Raw genomic sequence first — 11,704 nt, forward strand, 5'->3', positions numbered from 1 at the left:
TAAACCCATTATAGAGCCACCAGAACTTACAAAGGACTGGGGAAACAAACTCTTGGAGGGCACAAATAACCTTGTGCACACCAGGACCCAGGAGAAAGGAGCAGTGACCCCACAAGAGACTGACTCAGATTTGCCCATGAATGTCCAGGAGTCTCTGGTGGAGGCATGGGTCAACGGTGGCCTGCTGCTGGGTTGGGGGCACTGAGTGTAGAAGTGTGGATCACTCACCTACAGCCAGACATCCTGAAATGTAAAGTCAAGTGGGCCTTAGGAAGCATCACTAGGAACAAAGCTAGTGGAAGCGATGGAATTCCAATTGAGCTATTTCAAATCCTAAAAGACGATGCTGTGAAAGTACTGTACTCAATATGTCAGCAAGTTTGGAAAACTCAGCAGTGGCCACAGGACTGGAAAAGGTCAGTTTTCATTCCAGTCCCAAAGAAAGGCAATGCCAAAGAATGCTCAAACTACCACACAGTTGCACTCTTCTAACATGCTAGTAAAGTAATGCTCAAAATTTTCCAAGCCAAGCTTCAGCAATATGTGAACTGTGAACTTCCAGATGTTCAAGCTGGTTTTAGAAAAGGCAGAGGAACCAGAGATCAAATTGCCAACATCTGCTGGATCATCAGAAAAGCAAGAGAGTTCCAGAAAAAACATCTACTTCTGCTTTATTGACTATGCCAAAGGCTTTGAATGTGTGGATCACAACAAACTGTGGAAAGTTCTTCAAGAAATGGGAATACCAGACTACCTGACCTGCCTCCTGAGAAATCTGTAGCACATCAAGAAGCAATAGTTAGAAATGGTGTTGGAGCAACGGACTGGTTCTAAGTCGAGAAAGGAGTATGTCAAGGCTGTATATTGTCACCCTGCTTATTTAACTTAAATGCATAGTACGTCACGAGAAACACTGGGCTGGATGAAGCACAAGCTGGAATCAAGATTGCCAGGAGAAATATCAATAACCTCAAATATGCAGATGACTCCACCCTTATGGCAGAAAATGAAGGAGAACTAAAGAGTCTCTTATGAAAGTGGAAGAGGAGAGTGAAAAATTTAGCTTAAAACTCAGCATTCAGAAAACTAAGATCATGATATCTGGTCCCATCACTTCATGACAAATGGGTTGGAAAGCAATGGGAACAGTGACAGACTTTATTTTTTGGACCCCCAAATCACTGCAGATGGTGACTGCAGCCATGAATTTAAAAGATGTTTGCTCCTTGGAAGAAAAGCTATGACCAACCTAGACAGCAAATTAAAAAGCAGAGACATTACTTTGCCAACAATTGTCCATCTAGTCAAAGCTATGGTTTTTCCAATAGTCATGTATTGATGTGAGAGATGCACTATAAAGAAAAGCTGAGCATTGAAGAATTGATAGTTTTGAACTGTGATATAGGAGAAGATTCTTGGGAGTCCGTTGGACTGCAAGGATATCAAATCAGTCCATCCTAAAGGAAATCAATCCTGAATTTTCACTGGAAGGACCGATGTTGAAGCCGAAACTCCAATATTTTGGCCACTTGATGCGAAGAGCTGACTCACTGGAAAAGACCCTGATACTGGAAATGATTGAAGGCAGGAGGAAAAGGGGATGACAGTGGATGAGATGGTTGGATGGCATCACCGACTCAGTGAACATGAGTTTGAGTAAACTCCGAGAGTTGGTGATGGACAGGGGGGCCTGGCATGCTGAGGTTCATGGGGTTGCAAAGAGTCAGACACGAATGAGTGACTGAACTGAACTGAATTGAAGCTTCTTAATGAGGCTCACAGTCTCACACTCAACTTGGGACAATTCCCTAATATGTAGTAAGAGAGAAATATTGCCCAAGAAAGTGTTTACTTGAATGAGTGTATGGAAGAACTCATGGCTCCTGAGAGGCTGTGAGAGATGTGCAGGTGACTGAGAAGTTCATGGATGCTCATGTTTGGAGCATGGTCATATATAAGCTGAGATGGTCCATGGACAACAAATTCAGATGCAACAATAGAGTCCACAACATTTGTTATCAGACTCAAATAGATTTCCAGCATTATGACTGATGGTCTAGTCAAGAACAGGTGTAACTCATAGGTTTCAGTTCAGTGTTAAGAGAAACCATGAACCCATATTTGATACTGGACTCCTTTACTCCACTGCCATTAGATCCCTTAAGCCTGCAAGTATACAGAGATATCATCTTGGAGGTAACTAAGAAGTCAAAGAGGTCATATGAAAGTGTGAGCAATAATTAGAAAGAGACAATTTACATGGAAGAATCTGAGATGTAATTAATTGGGAAGTTCAGTTTTCCTCTTTACCCCAAGAGAATAGTCATCCATGAGGAAAACCAAATATGTTTTCAGAAAATAAAGAAACGAAATTTTGTTTGTTCATTTAGGTTGTGTTAATAGTGCTGTTTGTTATATAGCACATTAGTTTTTAACTGCCAAGGATCTAATTACCACAACAAACTTAATGGCTTACAAGGAAAATAATCTTTTTGCAGTGCAGGAGACATGGTCTCATTCTCTAGGTTAGGAAGATCCCCTGGAGACAGAAATGGCAACCCACTCCAATATTCTTGCCTGGAGACTTTAATAGACAAAAGAGCCTGGTAGGCTACAGTACATGGGATCGCAAAGAACCAGACACCACTGAGCTGCTAACACTAGTGGCTTAACATAATAACAGTTTATATTTAACTGTTATGTGCATCAGAAGTCTCGCTGGGCTAAAGTAAAACTGATAGGGCTTCATTCTTCCGGAGTTCCTTGGCAGTTGAAAACTAACCTGTTTCCTCCCTTTTTCCAACTTCTGAGTCTGCCTTCATTCCTTTGCTCATGACCTCTCCCTGGTTCTTCAAAACCATCAGTATAGTATTCTCAAATTACTTTTTCTCTCACTCTGATACTCACGCATCCTGCTTACAAAGACTCTTTGAATTATATTGACCCCAATGTGATAATAGATGATAATCTTCTCATCTCAAGATAATTCAATCAACTCTGTAAAAATCTTAACCACATAAATTAGCATTTTTACTGGTTTGAGAGATTAGGATGTGGATGGACATCTTTGAGGGGACCATTACTCAGCCTAATCCACATATATAGTCAAAAATAAAGATCACAATATTCATTCTAGACAACATGGAACCATTGCTTCAACATAAAGAAAAACATTGAGACTTGTTGGAGAAACATAAAGAATAAATATATCAGACGTGATGGGGTTAGAGAATTTTTAGTTTATTCATTTTAAGACCACTAAAAATGTCAAATCATTAAGTTCTGTACTTATGAACATGATTGTGGCTATTTGAAGCTTTTGTTTATGATCCTAAAATACAAACTTAAGGCTCATCTTACTCTTTGACATATATTTCAGATAAATAGTAAAGAGATTTGGTCAGAGACAATTCATTTTCTCTTAATAGCCATGCTGCTTATCTTCATTAGTGACAAAACAGATTTTGATTTAGTAACATTTCCAATTTGCATAAAGCTTACATTTTCCATCTTTGACTTTGGGTAAGTATGCCCATATTATTAAATTTGAAATGTAATAGATGTAAAGTTGTCCATAGACTGTCTATAGAGTTAATTGTTTAGAAAAGGAATGCACTTTCTCTTTGCTAGATTTGTGCATTATGATGGAAGCCTTTCAGAGGTGCCATCTTGGATCTTGAGACATTATCTAAGAATGTAGAGCAACAAAACACACAATCCTGAGCTAGTTTACCTTCAAAATGCCTACCTCTGTATTATCATGTTATAAGAAAGGAGTCCATTTTTATCTTTTTACAGCTATTAGTTTGAATATGTATATTGGATTCAATTGAACCTAAGTCTAACTGATACGGCCCTCATTAAAAAATCAAATATCCAGTATTAATCAGTGAAAAATTGAATCCATCAAAGTAATGTTTTTGCATGAGATCAACAGTCATACTTGAAGACTCTTATCTCCATGGGTCATTGTTAAGATTATGGAGGAGCAGGTGCAGTTGAGAGGACAAAGATGAAAAATGGATTTCTCTATGTAACAGGATAATATTCTGATAAGTGAATTTGTGTTACAATAGCTGTGTATTTTTCTCACACTCCTAAAGACTATTAGCTAGTCTACGAATACTATAATCTTAGATGAGATGGCTGGATGGCATCCCTGACTCAATGGACATGGGTTTGGGTAAACTCCGGGAGTTGGTGATGGATAGGGAGGCCTGGTGTGCTGCGATTCATGGGGTCGCAGAGAGTCGGACACGACTGAGCGACTGAACTGAACTGAATACTATTTTCTTTTCTCATTTTACATACCTAATTTTTTGGATTTTTCTCTATGTTTTTGAATGGAATAGAGCAAGAGAAAAGACTTTGAGTGCCAGCAAAGTTGAAAATAAAAAAAGAATAACAACTAAGATGAGTAAGTTCTTGTTCCATGAGACCAGAACAGATTCCACACTAGTGTCTAGCACAGAATAAAAGACTTCAAAAGAATCAGAGTATGGTGTACCTAATCCACTAAAGATCCTAGTCTTACCACAGATGTCCAGTCTCCAACTCAGTATGAAAGTAGTAGAACCAATTCTAGTCAAAGGAGTTCTGTGGTCCAGGATGAAGGGATGTATCATTGGTAACTGGAGTTGTCTGATGAGTGCTAAGAGTAGAGTTCAGTTGTCCATACCCTTGAATGCATAGATTAATGTGCACTTTTTATTTTGATACTGGGAGATTATGCATGTATTTCTACTGTGACAGTCTGAAGTTTAAAATTTTTGTCCCCTTAAAATTAAATAAGAAAGTTAAATATTCTATTTGAGCTCCGGGTATTATAATTTTTATCATCTACTCAGGCATAGCAGTGAAAATTTATTATAAGAATTACTCAGTCTATTCTTATTTGAGACTTATATTACCCATCCACAATTTTCTCCTTATATAATCTGTAAGACTTTTTACAGGACAAATCTCATTACTGTCTTCAACTTGCCATGGCTTTACTCATGCATCACTGCTTATGCAGTCAATCTTCCAAAATGTCCTTCTCACCCTCTTCATATGATCTAAATTAAGTCCATAAATGAAGGAGTTTGGCAAATATTTTATGAATAACTTGGTTGATAATATTCTAAAGTACCTGGGATTATATTAAAGTAATCTTGAGAATGTATGGAGAAGTTCTCCTTTTTTTCCCCCCTAACCCCTCTACACATATATACACAGTGCAATGAAGTCTAAATAGTAGCAGAGACTTCTAAAATCCCACCGTATTTTTTTAAAATATGGAACACTTCAGGAATTTGTGTGACATCCTTGTGCAGGGGCCATGCTAATCTTCTCTGTATCGTTCCAATTTTAGTATATGTGTTGCTGAAGTGAGCACTAAAATCCCATTGAATTTTTAAGTGAAAAATCATGACATGATCTCCTAGTCACACTGAAAATTACCAAATATTATTTCAGAAGTGTTGCTTATTCCACACACTAATAAATAGTGAATGAGCCCAACCTGATAGAAAGATAGATAAATAGATAAATGATAGACAGGTAGTTCAGTTCAGTTGCTCAGTCATGTCTGACTCTTTGCAACTCCATGGACTACAGCAAGCCAGGCTTCCCTGTCCATCACCAACTCTCAGAGCTTGCTGAAACTCATGTTCACCGAGTCGATGATGCCATCCAATCATGTCCTCCTCTGTCATCCCCTTCTCCCACCCTCAAAATTTCCCAGCATCAGGGTCTTTTGAAATGAGTCAGTTCTTTGCATCAGATGGCCAAAGTGTTAGAGTTTCAGCTTCAGCATCAGTTCTTCCAATGAATATTCAGGACTGATTTCATTTAGGATGGACTGGTTGGATTTCCTTGCAGTCCAAGGGACTCTCAAGAGTCTTCTCCAACACCACAGTTCAAAAGCACCAATTCTTTGTCACTAACCTTTCTTTATAGTCCAACTCTCACATCCATACATCACTACTGGAAAAAACCATACCTTTGATTAGACAGACCTTTGTTGGCAAAGTAATGTCTTTTCTTTTTAATATGATGTCTAGGTTGGTCATAACTTCTCTTCCAAGGAGCTAGTGTCTTTTAATTTCATGGCTGCAGTCACCATCTGCAGTGATTTTATAGCCCCCCCAAAATAAAGTCTCTCACTGTTTCTATTGTTTCCCCATCTATACAGGTAGACATTTTTTTAAATTTACATCGTCCAACTTCATAGGCAAGTCTGCCTATATTTATATCTTGCATAAATTTGTACCTATTTTTAATATGTCACTATGTTGCATGTTTATTTTTAATTAAAACTCTTCATATAATTTGTATTAATTTATCAAATCAACTTATTTATATTTCAGGAACATTTAGTAATATTGACAGAATTCTTTCTCAGTGTATTGGCTTCATCTGCTCAGGCTACTATAGCAACACACCATACACTGGAGGCTTAGTTGAAATTTATCTTCTCACAGTTCTAGTGGCTGAGAGCCTAAGACCAGGATACCAACTAGGTCAATTTCTCTTGAGCATTCTCTTCCAAGTTTGTGTGTAGTCACCTTCTGACTATGTCCTCACATGGTAGAGAAAGAAGGTACCATCCATTGTCAATTCTTTGTGTGTGTGTTTGTGGAGGGGTTGTTGCTTTATTTTTATTTTTAATAACTTTTTATTTTATATTGAAGTATAGTTGATTAACAATTTTGTGTTAGTTTCAGGTGTACAACAAAGTAATTCAGTTATACACAAACACATGTCTATTCTTTTTCAAATTCTTTTCCCAATTAGGTTGTTACAGAATATTGAACAGAGTTCCATGTGCTATACAATAGGTCCTTGTTGGGTATCCATTATAAATGTAGCAATGTGCACATGTCAGTCCCAAACTCCCTAACTATCCCTCCTCCGCACACTTCCCCACTGGTAATCATAAATTCATGCTCCAAGTCTGTGAGTCTGTTTCTGTTTTGTAAATAAGTTCATTTATAACATTTTTTAAAGATTCCACATGTAAGTAATATCATATGATATTTGTCTTTATCTAACTTATTTCACTCAGCATTACAATTTGTAGGTCCATCCATGTTGCTGCAAATGGCATTATATCATTCTTTGAAATGTCTGAGTAATATTTTATTGTATATGCTTACCACGTCTTCTTTATTCATTCTTCTGTTGATGGACATTTAGGTTGCTTCCGTGGCTTGGCTATTGCAAACAGTGCTGTATGTATTGAATATTGGGATGCATGTTTCCTTCAACACCATGTTCTTCTCCAGGTGTACGCCAAGGAGTTGGATTGCCATATAATATGGTTAAGTCTCTTTTTAGTTTCTCAAGGAACCTTCATACTGTTCTCCATAGTGGCTGCACCAATTTACATTCCTATCAGCAACGTAAGAGGTTTCCCTTCTCTCTTAACCATCTGCAGCATTTATTAATTGTAGATTTTTTGATGAAGGCTCTTCTGAGTGAGGTGATATCTCATTGTAGTTTTGATTTGCATTTCTTGAATAATTACTCCTTGGAAGGAAAGTTATGACCAACCTAGACAGCATATAAAAAAGCAGAGGGGACGACAGAGGAAGAGATGGTTGGATGGCATCACCGACTCAGTGGACATGAGTTTGGGTCAGACATGACTGAGCAACTGAACTGAACCATCCTTCATGTATCTTGTGGCCGTCTATATGTCTTCTTTGGAGAAATATCTGTTTAGGTCCTCTGCCCACTTTTTAAGAACACTAATCCTATTATGGCTCCCTATAATTATGACCTCTTCTAAATCTCATCACACTAGATATTAGGGCTTCATGATACAAATTTTGGGGAAAACAATCCAGACTATAGTACATTTGTTGATATAATCAATATAATACATAGCTCTATTTACCTCTATTTAATGTTTTAAATTTTTTATATGTTACTCTTTTAAAATACTTTGGGTACAAATGGAAGGCTACTTTTTCAAATAAGACATATAAAAAAAATCATTTTTTAACAACTACAAAAAAAGATTTAATGACCCAGATAACCACAATGGTATAATCACTTACTTAGAGCCAGACATCCCAGAGTGTGAAGTCAACTAGGCCTTAGGAAGCATTTCTAGGAACAAAGGTAGTGGACGTGATGGAATTCCAGCTGAGCTATTTCATATAAAAGATGATGCTGGTAAAGTGCTGCACTGAATATGCCAGCAAATCTGGTAAACTCAGCAGTGGCCCCAGAAGTGGAAAAGGTCAGTTTTCATTCCAATCACGAAGAAGGGCAATGCCAAAGATTGTTCACACTACAGCACAATTGTACTCATTTCCATGCTAGCAAGGTAACACTCCAAATACTTCAAACTAGACTTTAACAGTATGTGAACTAAGAATTTCCAGATGCACAACCTGGATTTAAAGGCAGAGGAATCAGAGATCAAATTGCCTACATCTGTTGGATCACTGAAAAAGCAAGAGTTTCCGAAAAGCATCTATTTCTGCTTTATTGACTATGCCCAAGGCTTTGACTGTATGGATCACAACAAACTGTGGAAAATTCTTAAAGAGACGCGCATACCAGACCACCTTATCTGCCTCCTGAGAAATCGAAATGCAGGTCAAGAAGTAGCAGGTAGAAATGGACATGAAACAATAGACTGGTTCCAAACTGGGAAAGCAGTACATCAAGGCTGTATACTGTCACGGTGCATATTTAACTTACACGCAGAGTACATCATGTGAAATGCCGGGGTGGGTGAATCATAAGCTTGAATCAAGATTGCTGGGAGAAATATCAATAATCTCAGATATGCAGATGCTGCTGCTGCTAAGTCGCTTCAGTCGTGTCCGACTCTGTGCGACCCCATAGACGGCAGCCCACCAGGCTCCCCCGTCCCTGGGATTCTCCAGGCAAGAATACTGGAGTGGGTTGCCGTTTCCTTCTCCAATGCATGAAAGTGAAAAGTGAAAGTGAAAGTCGCTTAGTCATGTCCGACTCTTGGCTACCCCATGGACTGCAGCCTACCAGGCTCCTCCGTCCATGGGATTTTCCAGGCGAGAATACTGTAGTGGGGTGCAATTGCCTTCTTGGGATATGCAGATGACACCTCCCTAATGGCAGAAAGCAAAGAGGAATTAAAGAGCCTCTTGAAAATGTGAAAGAGGAGAGTGAAAAAGCTATTCAAAATAGTACAAACTTCACCTCAGATAAGTAGCCTGGTTATTTCTATCCCCTTAAATCTCTTTCTGTTGAGTCATGCTCCTTGTCTTCCTTTACGATTGACAAAATTTAACTCAAATAGTAATACAATTAAATTAGGATATTTTACAAGTCAACATTCTATTGATATTCTGCAGAATATCTCACAAATTAACTTTCTGTTTTAATGTTTCAATTCATAGACTACTTGTATTAAAACAACCAGATAGAAATAAATGTGTGTATATATACATGTGTTTGTGTTTTATACATGTATATATAAATATATACAACATAAGTAAGATATATATACCCATATTTATAATATATATTTATTTATAGGATGAAGTTCAATGTGAATTTTTTAAAGTTTTCTTGAATGTAGCCATAAAAGTTTAAGGTGAGTCAAAAAAAAAGTGATGATGTAGAAGTGTTATTCTTCCAAATGTATAACATCATGCCTCTGGCTTTTATTTTGTTCAGATGAGAAAATGTCTACATATATTTACATAGTTTTTGGTACAGCTTTCATTGAACCAGAAAAAATATGTGTGTTAAATTATTTATGAGTTACTAATGGCAGTTTTTTTTTTGCTTTATTGAGTCTCAGTTCTGAAAACATAAGATTTATTAATTGTTAATTCCTTAAGCCAGTGAATTAGGAAAAACTGACAATTTAGTTGTAATTTATAAGTCAAAAATTAGCACTGATATTTGTGGTAGTTATATATATACATACACACATATATACATACATATACATATACATACGTATATGCACACACACGTGTGTGTGTGTGTGTGTTCAGTCACTCATTTGTGTCCAACTCTTTGTAACCCCATGGACTGTAGCCCACCAGCCTCCTTTGTCCATGGGATTTTTCCAGACAAGAAAATATGGAGTAGGTTGCCATTTCCTTCTTTTATATATATATATACACACATATATACATATACATATACATAAATATACTTAGCAAAGTCAACATTAGCCTAATAATGATATCACTTTCACTTGGCAATGTTTTTCGAATAGGCTAGCCCAAGGCAGCACCTCATTACAGGGAAATGTATGAGAAGGCACCTCATTCTGTCTTTTAAGATCATCTGAAATAGAGAGAAATTTCTTTGAAATCTGTGTTACGTGAACTCAAGTCTTAGGGAAACATAGCTTTAAATAATGTATCATGATGCTATTAATAATTAAAATGACATAGCAACTGAGTTTGTCAGCAAATTTCTTCCCATATATTCCCTATACACATATGAGACCTGGATTTGTTGTTTCAAGGAGCAGGTGTTTAGAATTATAGAGTTACTCAGAGCATCAACAGAAGGTTAAGGAGAGAGCACTGGGTGAAATTTATAAAAAATCCTGTAAGCAGCTAACAGATGACTCTTACAATTCCTTCTGCTCTTCTCTTCCATTTTCCTCTGTAATTGGAGCAGCTTAATTGTGACCGAGACAGGCCATCACTCAATGATACCATCAAAAGCAACATGAGATCCTTTTAAAGAAGTCTCATCTGTGATAGAAACTTTCCTCCAGAAAATCCACAAATTTTTACCCCCAGTGCTTCCACACTTTCAATGTTTTACTCCTATAAGTGCCATGGAAACAAGAATATCAATAGCAAAATTTGCTGTGGACTTTGTATTCACTTATAGATCTATGCATTCTAAATCTCTACTTCTTATTAAAGACCAATATTTCTGTTTTCAAAATACATATCAGGAACAGACATAACATAGACTTTCAAAAGATAATGTATTTAATAGCTACCTTTTTTGGAGTAAAATTTCAACTCAATTTCTCATACACAACAGTTTAAATCAGAATTATATAGCTCATCACTTCATGGCAAATAGATGAGGAAACAGTGGAAACAGTGGCTGATTTATTTTTCTGGGCTCCAAAATCACTGCAGATGGTTATTGCAGCCATTAAATTAAAAGAAGCCATTAAATTAAAAGATGCTTACTCCTTGGAAGGAAAGTTATGACCAACCTAGGCAGCATATTAAAAAGCAGAGGCATTACTTGTCAACAAAGGTCTATCTAGTCAAGGCTATGGTTTTTCCAGTGGTCATGTATGGATGTGAGAGTTGGACTATAAAGAAAGATGAGCGCCAAAGAATTATGCTTTTGAACTGTGGTGTTAGAGAAGACTCTTGAGAGGCCCTTGGACTGCAAGAAGATCCAACCAGTCCATCCTAAAGGAGATCAGTCTTGGGTGTTCATTGGAAGGACTGATGTTGAACCTGAAACTCCAATACTTTGGCCACCTCATGGGAAGAATTGACTCATTTGAAAAGACCCTGATGCTGGGAAAGATTGAGAGCAGGAGGAGAAGGGGATGACAGAAGATGAGATGGTTGGATGGCATCACTGACTCAATGGACATGGGCTTGGGTGGACTCCGGGAGTTGGTGATAGACAGGGAGGCTTGGCATGCTGCAATTCATGGGGTCGCAAAGAGTCAGACACGACTGAGCAACTGAATTGAACTGATATAGTTACTATTTTTGTT

The 11,704-nt window shown here is 37.4% G+C and overlaps 1 non-coding gene across 1 annotated transcript; it reads right to left on the bottom strand.

The window, feature by feature from the left end:
• Window positions 1-5,270: 5,270 nt before the first annotated feature.
• On the bottom strand, window positions 5,271-5,377 carry LOC145539954 (U6 spliceosomal RNA). Its single transcript, XR_014078091.1, has one exon. It is a non-coding gene; the product is annotated as a U6 spliceosomal RNA (small nuclear RNA).
• Between the last annotated feature and the right edge of the window lie 6,327 nt (window positions 5,378-11,704).

The sequence above is a fragment of the Giraffa tippelskirchi genome, chromosome 2 (genome assembly GCF_054371585.1).
Source record: "Giraffa tippelskirchi isolate mGirTip1 chromosome 2, T2T-mGirTip1v1.2.pri, whole genome shotgun sequence".
In the NCBI taxonomy this organism is placed as follows: Eukaryota; Metazoa; Chordata; class Mammalia; order Artiodactyla; family Giraffidae; genus Giraffa; species Giraffa tippelskirchi.